We start from the raw sequence: 13,185 nt of genomic DNA on the forward strand, positions 1-13,185 counted from the left end.
AACGCCAATCAGTTACAGTAACATTTTATACGCACATGCGCAGCCCAACTTCCGGTGCTAATACACATGGAAATGGCGTGGTTATCAATAAAAAAAGTAAGTAGGCCGATAAAACAGTTTTTTATATTTTGTCCAATAAAGGAAATGGTTCGGTTACTTTTTTGGTATGAAAATCTGTTTAAACTTAACGGTTATTGTTTTGACTTAATACTTTTATTTTGTCGAATTCCGTTTTATCGTTTACCTTTTGCAAACATGACTTGCACATCAGATCGTTATTGAAGTGACAAGTGAAGAAACTTTATCGTGACTGTATATCGGCAAAAACTACACCAATTACAAGTGACATAACGAAACTACATATTATTTACATTGATCAGTCTTCACACTAAATGATCACGACAGAGCTGATTATTATGATTATATAATGTTGAAAATATTGACCAAAACTTTTCACCAAAAACGATAACTCGCTTAATTCAACACTCGGATAACTCGAAGTTTTTCGTGGTCCGTCGACTTCGAGTTAACGAATTTCCCCACTGTATTTTAATTTGTATAAGTAAAAAAAAAAAACACATTTTAATTAATTTTTGAACATTATGGCAAAAAGGACCCTCCATTCCCTTTCCCTGCAACTCAAGAAGTGAGGTATTTTCAAATAATTGCAATTGTCACTTAAAAATGGACTATCTTACGGATATTACAACCTTTTTCTCAAATTTGTTGGCTAACCATTCGATTTAAACGTTCCAAATTAACAGAACTTTGGAGGGCATTGTAAAATAATTCATGAACCCCTTCGAGATGGCTATAGTACTGTGATATAGCATATATAAGAACTTTAAATTACCATGTTGTTTTATTTCAAAATGTTCGTTTAAAAACCTGTTTATCAGAAATTACTCACTGGCTGGGTATTTTTTAGAGTTTCCCTTTTCCCATGCAATTCTTCATGATGCTCCACAAATTTAGACTATAGTTTGGCTTCAATGGAATGACAGGTCGGCGAGACCCTCGGCTCCCTTGGAGTCGGATGTATACGCTCAGGAGCTTTTTTTTTTCCACCCCCTTTGAATTACCTTGGGCTCTGAAACAAATGACATTTTTTTTACAGCCAGAAATAACGGAGGAAGCAATCACAGGCCCTTGAAGCACAGGTTAGACCCAAAACTATGATGAGACCTACCACTAAGAAATGGAAAATTCAGGAAATACATGTACCAGCATTGAACAAATGTTATCCCAAAAGTTGAAAGGAAATGAAAAAAATGGATTTTTTTACTAGATGTTGATATTTTGGGGTAATCTAATCGGCATGATCACATCAATGCAAGCCCCAGCATATTTCTACTTTTATTTGCACTTACACTAAGGTTGAAATAAAGTCAGACAACCATTGTTATGTGAAGTTCAGTTCACCTGATACCATCAATAAGAAGCACTTGTCTTGTTTATGTCAGTTAAAAGGGAGAGTGATTTACCACTGTATCGCCGTCCTGTTGATGTGAGGTAAACTCGTGCCTCCTGCGTATCACGGTCTTCGTCGTTATCACTGCTCACACTAAAGCGGGGTAGTCCGGTTGATCTGGCTATCCACACTCATATCACTGATGGTCCTTCTAGTAAACAAAGACCAGAGTCAAAGGTTGGAAAAGACAAACTGACTGTCTAATAATGTCAATATGAAGAGCAAAGGTGTAAGTGACTTTTGTTGTTTTTTGTTTTTTTAACGTCTGAATAAAAGCCTAGTAATTTAAGGACGTGCCAGGTTTTGGAAGTGGAGGAAAGCCGGAGTACCCAGAGAAAAACCCTGACCTACGTACGGTTTAGTACCTGGGCCCCTGCCCGAATAGGTTTCGGACTGGCAACCCAGAGATGGAGGGCTAGTGATAAAGCGCCGGGACACCTTAACCACTCGGCCACCGCGACCTTTGTGGTTTGGGCACCTTAACCACATTGGCCACCACGGCCCTTTGTGTAAAGGGGACAAGTAAGAATGAAGTAGCCGGTCACTACCTCACTGATCATCATAGAGGAGGGTGGTCACTGCTATCAAAGGGTTCTGGGTTTTTTATACAGTTTTTTTTTTCCCGAAGAAACAGCCACAAGAACACTGGATGGTCTGTATAAGAGGTCAACGATACATACATCAGGAAGGCAACCAAACTTAGCCTCTCTTAAGCTTGTATTGTCCGACTAAGCCTTTTCCACCCCCAGACAAACAAATAAAACGGATTTTCAACAAGGGGCCTAAGGCCTGCATTCTTCAGTTTTATTGGGTGAAACAGTCTCAAAATTATTTTCATTTTTTTTTCCCGATTTTGGATCACCCCGCCCCATGACATCAATTTTTCCATTTACTAAATACAAACTTTCGCCCCTAAAACACTCACTCTACTGTTAATCACCTTAGATTTCATTAAACGAACCCCAACACTGCCTCTGGGTGCAGGGGAAAAAAATTTTTTAATCATAATACTAGATTTTTTCACCAAGAATTTTTTAATGCTAAAATCCTTTAATAAAAATTTTTAAAAAATTTCATACAGATAAACAAAATTTTTTTCAAAGAGATCCTAAAGGGGTTTGGCCCCACCATTAATGATCTTTAAAAAGGGGGAAAGGGAAAAAGGAAAGCAGCTACCCTCCTCCCCCTATACACTCACAACACACAAAATTTTATTTTTAATTTTGTAATTTATCTTTTGAAAGGTGTTTGATGTAGTATATTTATCTTGTGAGGTTGTTTGTTGTTAACTTTACCGTGTGAAAAGGGTTTTTTTGTATGTAGTATCTTTACCTGTTGAAAGGGGTTTGTATGTGTATATTTACCTGTGTGAAGGGTTTTGTAGTATAAAAAATTTTCCGTGGGAAGGTTTGTATGTAGATCTTTACCTGGTGAAGGCGTTTTTTTATGTATAATTTACCCGGTAAGGGTTTTTTTAGTAGTATACTTTACCTGTGTGAGGTTTTTTTTGTAGTATACTTTTTCCTGTGTGAAGGTTGTTTGTAGTAGATATTTTACCTGTTTAAGGCTGTTGTATGTAGTAACTTTAACTTGGAAGGGTGTTTGTAGTAGAAATTTTCCTGTTGAAAGGGTGTTTGTATGTAGTATACTTCCTGTTGAAGGTTTTTTTGTATGTAGTATACTTTACCCGGGAAGGTTGTTTTTAGTGTTCTTTACCTGTGTAAGGTATTTTTTATGTAGTTTCTTTCCCGTGTGAAGGTTTTGTATTAGTATACTTTAAAATGTGTGAAGGTTGTTTTATGTAGTATACTTTTTCGTGTGAAGGTTGTTTTGATGTATATACTTACCTGTGTAAGGTTTTTTGGGATGTAGTTACTTTTCCTTTTAAGGGTGTTTTATGTAGATACTTTACCTGTGAAGGTTGTTTTTTATGTAGTATACTTTACCCGTGGAAGGTGTTTTTATGTATTATTTTCCTGTGTAAGGGTTTTTTGTATGTGGTTACTTTACCTGTGTGAAAGGTTTTTTTGTTTTGTATACTTACCTTGTGAAGGGTTTTTTTGGGGGTTTGTACTTTTCCCGTGTGAAGGGGGTTGTTCGGTAAAGCACTCGAACTATTTCCTGGTAGTCTAGTGCATCAAAGAAATTTTTCCCTCTGACCGGATAACCAGAAGTCATCATACATAAAATACAAAAAATACACACATCATACAAAGATATATAATCATATATTAAAAACAATGTCATTGCAATATTCATTTTTTCCCAAAAGAATAGATAATTGGTTGTAAAATAGGATGTAACGTTCACCATTGATTGATTATTGGTCGCGGATGGTCATTGATGCAGGGTCTTAACTTGATTGATCACGATACTTGAAAATTTGTAGTTATCTCCCTTGACCAACTTTAGCTTATTTTTGAGTAAAGAACATGGCTGACCAAGGCTGTTCTAATGCTTATAAAGCTACCTGTTGGAGTTCTTTAAAATCCAAATTATCTAAATTCAAGAACTCTTTGTGGGAAACAGACAAAAACTTATGTTTTTTCTAACAATGTAGACAAACACTCAAATATTTCCCGAAATACCACAAACAAAACATGACTACTGTACAAAGGAATACCATTATCTGATTGGTCATCAGCTTCTAATATTTTGATACGTATCGTATTTTGACCCCCGTATCGCAATACCATCTTATCGCTACCCACCTTGCAATACAGGGCTCTAGTTTTAAAACCCAATTGTCACCAATATCAACAATGATTTTGTCATCTGCATTGTTTGTAAAGTTGTCCCAATAGAATTTAAGCCTGACCTGTAAGCAGGTCAAGGTCAGTTACTGGAATGAATATACAGTTCTTAATTTTGTTAAGCTAATTAAGGGCCCAAAAGTGACTGAGCTTTTTGGTTAACAAGAACATTTAAATAAGATTTTAAAAATTTGACCCCTGTGACTTTGAAAGCTATCTTTACAGGCCAGGGACAGGGAATAAGCAATAAAATCATCCAATAACAAAAAATTTGAATTTAATTTTTTTTAATTTTAGGAGGGGGATGTGGAGGTTGGGTTTTTCCAGTAAAAGGGGGGTTTTCCAAATTTTTTCCCTTTTCCTTCCCTTCCTTTTCTTTTAATCTTTTGGGGCGTTTATTTTCCCTTTGGGGCCTTCCAGGTTTCTAACATGCCTAAAAAGGGAAAAAAAAAATTATTGGGGGATTTTTTAATTAAACATCACCAAAAAGTACCTCAGTTGAATACAAGAATAAACCACTTTTTTTTAACAAACAAAAGGAAATTTTCCACTCATTCTTAAAATTTGGTTTTTTTCTCATTTTTTTTAAATTTTTAAAGAAATAAATTAATACATCTTAAAAAAATTTCTCCATATCCCCCGCTGTATTTCTTATAAGCACTATTTAGGATGCTGTTTTATATTTTTCATTTGTTGGTGTTATTTATATATTTAAATTAGACCTATTTCTATGCCATGTTGCTATTATCTGTATTCTCGTGAGAAATATAGGATTATTCTTCAGCACTGTTGCATCTGAAAAGTAAAATAAATTGATTATACAGAAACTTGCACGGTTGAGTTGCAGAAGCCAGGGAAGTACCCACAAGAAAAACTAAACTCATGTGAAAATGCATTAAAATAAGTCACCTGAAATGTAAGACATCTTTTTCTTCCAAATCTTTATCATTTGAAAAAAAGAGAACCAAGAAATAAAAATTTAAAACAGATCTAAGCTAAATTTTCTGAGAAATAGTAATAAACAAACTTCAACTGTCAAACTCCTGTACGCCATCACTATCAAATTAGAAATGGCAGTAAAACAACTAGCTAAAGAGACCCGTCAAGCTGAGATATATTATACCCTTCCAGTAATTCAAGAAAACACGTTTCACTCTGAAAATCCAAGATGGCCACCTTTTGACCTTTTTGTTGTCACAATCACACCCCAAATTAAAGGGGAACAAAAAAGGACAAGAGAAACCTGCATATGCAGTATGAAAATATCTCTCCAGTATTTTAAAAATCAAAGTACTGGAAGTACTGTAAACGAACTTATTGTTTAATCAAAATCAGTAATCTTCTTAGTTTTAAGTTGATAGATTTACTGATATCGGTTTAGGAATTAGGAAATGTTTGCACTGTTCTGTTTTGATTGTACACATGCTGTTTCTGAAAGGTCCTAATTGAAATTGGAAGTTTGTTGATCTATCTTGGATCGATGAAATAAAATTTTGTCTTCTTTCTTTCGGGAAGGCATCATCATTTTATAATACAGACAGGACTCTGTGACCTTCATGATCCCAAACTTCTAATATGCACTAAATTTAGGCTAGTTCCCCCCTCGTTATTTTGGCATACATATTTGTATTTCAACAAATATGATGAAACACACATAAAAATTACTGAAAACCAAAACCAGAGCTGCTAATAAAGGGCCCGAATTAGGAATGTATCTTTTGAAACTGTACTCAAGCATTTATGGTACTTCAAAAAAAAAAAAATGACTCCTTTTGTTCGGGGATCATTGATTTTTAAAAAATCTGTATATGAGAGATAAACTTCTGTTATAATTACAGTATTGTAAACAATGTGAAAAGAATAACAACCAGATAAAGACTATCTTCATTGAAATTCAGAAAACGGGAAAAAGAAAACTTCAAGATTCTTTTTCAACTTCAAACTTGATCACAAAGATTACAGTCCATTCGATTGGACGACACATTCCCTATTTATTGTCCTTTTCCAAGGTTATCATCCAATCATACTGAACCACACAATTCAGCAATGTAATTGCACAAATCACACCTTTATGGGGTTTGAGAACATTTTTGGGGGTTGTTAAAAGATTTCATAACGTATGCAAATTGTGAAGCATTCCATATCTATAACTATATATATAACAGTACTTTGTATATATTTACACATATAAAAATTGGAATGACACAGGAGATTTGCAAGTTTAAGTTCACCATCAGCCCATGGGAGTTTATGAAAAATTGTTATATTTACCGGGGTAATTAGTAATTTTGAGAATATATCTATGAAGCTCTATTCTGTACATTCTACCAGTGCTAGAGAATGGACACAATTTTAGTTCTCCAATGTAAAAATTAATCATATGAAAAATATTTGGGGTTTATTCGCCATTCTAGGCCTGATTTGCCGTCATAGTAAAATTACCAAAATGACTTGAAATCAATATTTTTAAGAGAATGATATATGACTTGAATATTTCAAAAATAATGTAATACATCGTTTATTGACTTCATTCAGATCTTCAGACACCACATAATTTGTGAAGTCATATATAGAAATATATAACCATTTGTTACTATTTATAGTTCACACAAGTAAGCACTAGTTTGTAAGCAGTAAGTATATGTACCGCAAATCTACTGGCAAGACTTTGAGTACAGTAAACTACACTCGCTTTGGTGGATATTGACAGGATAACATATATTACATACAAATTCAATTTTAGAATTGTAACTGAAATCTTGTAACAGCATGGCACAATAGTCATCTGAACACGTGTTGTATATTGAAAAATTATTTAAGGTAAATTTTCAGTTTATCAATTCATTGATTACTCCGTGTTTGAAGTATGGTGTAGTGAGATTTCAAGTCTTGATCATGACTTGATAAAATTTTAAATTAACAAATTTTTAAAAATGAATTTGTTTGAAAATAACACAAGTTCCACAGCAATTTATATAGAAAATCAATCACAATATATCAAAGTTATAAAACTACAAATAACATTAACGGCTGAATATCAAATAAGTGAATATCACAATTTTTTTTTGCATTTGTTTTTAGATAATCCGGATTTCGGTTTTCCGGCTTTAAAAAAAACGAGAATATTTTAATTGCCGTTATAGTTGAATTACCAAATGTCCCTAAAATCAGTATTCTAAAAAAAAATCTATGACTTGAATATTTCATAAAAAAAATTTAATACTCGTTTATTCACTTCATTCAGATCTTCAGACACCGCATAATTTGTGAAGTCATATATAGAAATATATGAACCATTTTTGTTATTGATTTATAGTTCACACAAGTAGGCACGAGATGTAGCAGTACTATAGTACCCGCTATCTACCGGCATGACTGAGTACAGTAGACAACACTCGCTTTGTGGATATTGACATTTATACATTATTACATACTAATTCAATTTTTAGAATATAACTGAAATCTTGTAACAGCATGACACAAATAGTCATCTGAACATGTGTTGTATATTGAAAAATTATTTGGGTTTAAATTTTAAACTCATTTGCTTGACTTTTAGAATTGTAACTGAAATCTTGTAACCCAGCATGGCCAAAAAAGTCATTTAACATGGGGTTGTATATATATAATTGAAAATTATTTAGGTAAATATTAACTCATTTGCTTGACTTCAATTTTCAATTTATCAATTCATTGATTACTGTGTTTGAAGTATGGTGTAGCGAGAATTCAAGTCTTGATCATGACTTGATGAACTTCTAAATTAACAAATTTTCAAAATGAATTTGTTGAAAATAACACAAGTTCCACAGCAATATTATATAGAGAATCGATCACACTATTTCAGAAGTTATAAAACTAGATCTACAATAATAATTAATGGCTGAATGTCAAATTAAAATGAATTCACAAGTCTTTTGCACTTGTTTTAGATAATCCGGATTTCCGTTTCCGTCTTTGAAAAAAAATTCATAGGCGTATTGCATAGTAAACGTAGCCATGTGTACTTTGTAACAGCTGATTTCAATCAGTTTGACTTAACATAAACTTAACACCCGTCTCAGTAGTTCGTCCCAATCGAAAATTTGATCGTGAATTCGGTATTTTGCAAATTCTTTCAAAATACTTTCAGGTAAGAAAAAAAAAGCATATTGTCTCTATACACACACCAAAGATTAATAGATCCTATTTTGGGGGCCATTCCCCTCGTAAAATATCAATTTGGGTCCACTATGGGCCCATTTCGGTAATTCAACTCTAACGAAAATCGGGCCACGATTCGCAAATGAAAAATTAATTTAAAATTCGAAAACCTCTAATATTTTATATATACAATTAGGCTTTTGAAAAACATATATGGGGGTAAATTTCTCTGAAAATATGCCAATTTATATTTAATTAAGCCCAATTTTTCTTCGTTTCGGTATTTCCAAGTCTGCTTCACCTGTGGTCCTTTCAGTAAATATTCTCGACTTTGCCGAAATAAAAACAAGTATATAATTGTTCTTTTTAAACATGACAATGCCAACACACGTATCTAAAAGTGTTATTGTTGATATCATCTGAATATTGCCGTATTTTATCTGTCCATTTCGTTTGTAAACCCATTGAAAAAGTAAATGGAAAAATCGACCAAAAAAATTTGGGTTTTTAACGTTTATTTCCGAAATCTTGCAGTTACCTCCCTTCCCAACAGTAAATACGTTCTTAGTATCGCCTACAAAAAACCAATCCCGTCACTGGCAACAAGATTTTATCATTTGCATTTGTTTTTATTGGTCGTTTCGTCAAAGGAAAATGGAATATGGAAATCGATGACAATGTTAACGCTATGACCAGTCACCCTGACCACAAAGGGCCACCTAGTATCTACCCTTTCTCGCAAACATGTACTGTACAGTAACCTATACTGGTATGATACATGTATCGTCTCGTATGCCGTTATTGATATATTTTTTTCTCTAAATTAATAAATACTCATCTATTGATAATGATGTAACATTCTAGAATGTATATAATACACATTTAAGTAAAACGCGGACATATTTGCAGACCGATGCTATAATGTCACCGTTTTGGAATAACACGGGAAAACAAAACTTTCTAAACATCCGGAGACGAATGCGCCTGCGCAATATTTGTTTACATAATATATTGACCTGGAGTTTTTCGCAAAGTTCAGGTTCATTTAGTCTTCACATTTCGCTAGCGTTATGCATTTTTCAATCGTATGCATCTTGAAAAAATCTACTGAAACATTTCAACATTTTCGGTAAAACTACTACATAAAACGAAGATAATTTTGCAAGTAAATTATTTGAACGTAAGGCAATGGGGGCAGCCATATTTCATTTAAACAGACAGTAGATGGCGTTTGGTGAATGTGGGTACCAAATATGGTCTATTCTCAGTCCAGTTCTTTATGGCAATAACCGAACATTAATGTTCGTTTAAAAAATAGTAAATTAGATAATGGACTGACCCTGGACCACAGATCAGATGGTAGGCTAAAAAAAGACTGCTGGCAATACCCTTGTTCATCTAGCAATTTTATCAAAAGATGAACAGAATATTTTAAGTTATCCCTGGGGAACCTACAACAATTCTGAAAAGATCTATGAAGAACGTTCTGAAAATAGCCATAACAATCGTTTATTCAAAAAGGCCACCCATCGCAATCTTGTTTAATTTTTGATCAGTCTTATAACTGAACATTCACACTTAGGGACTGAGGGAAGTACCTATGACATTTCAGAGAGATCCTTTACTATTTTTCAAGAAATAATGAAAACAATTATTGAAGTTGGAAAAAATATTCAACATCTTGAACACTAAGTATTTAAAGCTTACATTGATCATAGCATTTGATGTTATCCGAAACATAGTTGCTCTCTCGTTTTACAACCTTTAATTGCTTCCCGCATCATCAGTATTGTTGAGGGGCTCTAGTTCTGTGAGAGCTCTCTGGAGACCCCTGCCCTGCTTGGAGATCAGATCGTTACAGGTATTCATATCCTCTAGTTTTGAGGAGAGTGTCCCTTAAGCATGTTCCCGTTAACTCCTATTCTTATCTTGGCTCGGGAGCCTCTTCCTCATCACTGTCTGTTGATCAAGATTATTAAAAACATCAGAATCAATGTAATAAGGTGTATTGCCTAAAACCTATTTTGTGGGACTTGCTGATTTTGCTAAGGGGGATATCCATTAAGGACACACTGAAAGGCTTTATGTGTACCGGGCAGGTTAATCTTGGCAGGTCCCTATTGTATTTTATTCAAACTTGAGAAAAATCTTTCTAGTACTTCGGACAAGATGACTAAAAAAAACCCCAATGCTCAATGTCAGTGTGCAGTGATGACTATTATATCACATATGTGGTTTCACAAAATTTCTTTTTGATAATACTGAAGGAGTTGTCTGGATAAAATTTGATCAGTCTACAAAGTCTGACTAAAGGGTTTTTAACTGCCATACAATAGGGAAATCACAGTTGAACTTTTTTTACAAATCAAAAGAATTTCATGAAACTGAAGGATTTTTTCAGCAAAGTACAAACAACCAAATACCAGTATTGTTTTCAAGGGTAAAATGAACAACCAAATCTATTAATCAAAGGGGTCCCAAGATATGGCATTGATTAAGAGCACAACATAACACAACACAATGAACGGATGGGCAGAGGTATAGATGAATCTAACTGTGTCTTCAGAAATACCCAATATTTTCACTCGCGTGGCTAATATTTTTATATTTTTCACGAGTGAAATATATTTGGTATTACTGAGGGTAATGTATAAGATATTCGTTTTTTTACATTTTATTGGCAAAATACACCAAGGAAGCTCAATCTCTCCCAGAATTCATTGCAGTCCCCCGTCAACGGCTCAAAAATGACGACAAATCATTATGTATTCTATCCTGCATTATACGTCAATAACATGACAGAGCTATATGCAATCTTAATTTTCCCCACTGTCGTTTGTAACAGTGTTCTGATTGGTCAAATATGAAAAGTGATATTTTTCACTACTAAAATATAGTGATATTTTTCAAAAGTGAAAAAAATCAGAGAAAAATAATTTTTTATTATATTTCACTGGTAAAAATGTAAAAAAAAAATGATTTTCCTAAATAAAATAGCAGAGGCATAAACAAACCGTTTCACAATACCACAGACACTGAAAAATACCACAAACACTTAATCTGACTTTATAATCATTAAACACTGCATTTTCCTATCTCTCTTGTGAAGTATAGGTTGTGTTGATAACTATATGAAAATCGTGTACCTGGTTCAGAATGGGCTCATTTTTAGCCAGCTCCAGGGGTGTGACCCACTTTTGTCTCTCTACTTCAGAGGTAGCCTTGAGATAGAAGGTCTGTGTGCCTCCATTGGAGATGACGATGTGTTAGAATCCTCTGTGTGAATGAAGGCATTGGCCAAGTTTATTGTTCCTCGACAAGTGTGTGCCATTTCCGCCTGTGATCTATTAAAACAATACACAATAATTTTTTTATAACAGAATATTTTTGGATCATAATTATGACATGTGAGGACCAAATTAACCCTTTCAACCCCACAAAACTTAAGTGGACTCTGCCTTCATTCATCATTAAAGTTCAATAAGGTCAGTAGGGGGGGGGAAAGGATTAACAGACAATTATTCAAGTTTGTTTATTTTTTTCATTATGTTACAGCATAAAGTCAAACTCTGTTTTTCTCAAACTCCAATAATTTGAAGAATCTCCTTAACTGGAACAAAAAGTTCTGCTCTGAGAGTAAAAATTCTAAAAAATAAATAAATACTCAGTTACCACAAATACCCCAGGTAATACGTATCTCAAAATATTTTTTTTTATTTCCGCTGCTGTGACCTTAAGATAATGAGATTCAAATGTATTCATAAACTGTGGTAGTATTTTGATTTCCTTATCACTATCAATACCAATACATTTAAACTGAGTACTGAAATTTAAGAAAAGGGGCCTACATGTACAATGTGTGCGACTCGAAATCCAAGCTTAATATAGACAGACAGATGGAGACTGACAACCTTGCAATATAATATTCTAAGTGTGTTTTTAATAAACTAGATCTGTCGCTAGGATGATTGGTTAACCCCACCCCACCCCCCACCCCTGATTCCCATTCTGTTCTAAAAACTTGTTGATTGGGATAAAAGAAGCCAAACAGCAGACCAAAATAGGAAGCACCCGATGCCCAACAAACAGACTAAATCAGTGAATTTTTAAAAAATTGTACATGTGCAATTATATGAAAACTGTTGAAGGAGTTTGTCTTGAAGAGATTCAAAAAATAAATACACTTATACAGGCAATGGTATATTGGTACCTCTTCATTTTGTGCCGTCTAAATCAGTGAAGTTGAGAAGTGCAGGGGAACCTAATTACATTTAGGTATACCCCATCTCCTTCGTCAAAAATCTGTCCTCGAAAAGAAATATCTTCAAATTTAATTTTTAGAGTAGTCAAATTCGACCTTTGGCCTTTGACCTTAGCCGATACCTACAAAATCTCATCAGGTGTAGAATTCCATGGTGTGGTGTCATAACTCTATAATGGTGGGCCTAAAAAGGACCCCCGATTTTTTTTCACTCGATCATTTAATTTGAAAAAATTACAATTGCCAGAAGGAATATCATTAATATTCATTTCTGTGATTAATTCTCATTTTCTATCATTTTCATTTTCCATTGTGCATAAAAGATAATATAGGGGCCAAAATATAGTGTATTAGACTTTTTTTACATATATTTTTGTTTTTTATATACATAATCATGCATCCATATCATCACAGTACTTTGTTTTCTACCATCATAGCTGCAGTACTGGTATTATTTTATGTAGTGCATTCAAAACTTGTATTTCATGCAACCTTTTTCCATCACAAACACAAAATCATATCTTTTGAAGAAAAATATGCATACAGTCTAACAAGGG

The 13,185-nt window shown here is 33.8% G+C and overlaps 1 pseudogene; it reads right to left on the reverse strand.

The window, feature by feature from the left end:
* Positions 1-3,515: 3,515 nt before the first annotated feature.
* LOC117319731 lies at positions 3,516-11,711 on the reverse strand (annotated as a pseudogene).
* Between the last annotated feature and the right edge of the window lie 1,474 nt (positions 11,712-13,185).

Source organism: Pecten maximus, unplaced genomic scaffold (genome assembly GCF_902652985.1).
Source record: "Pecten maximus unplaced genomic scaffold, xPecMax1.1, whole genome shotgun sequence".
Classification (NCBI taxonomy): Eukaryota; Metazoa; Mollusca; class Bivalvia; order Pectinida; family Pectinidae; genus Pecten; species Pecten maximus.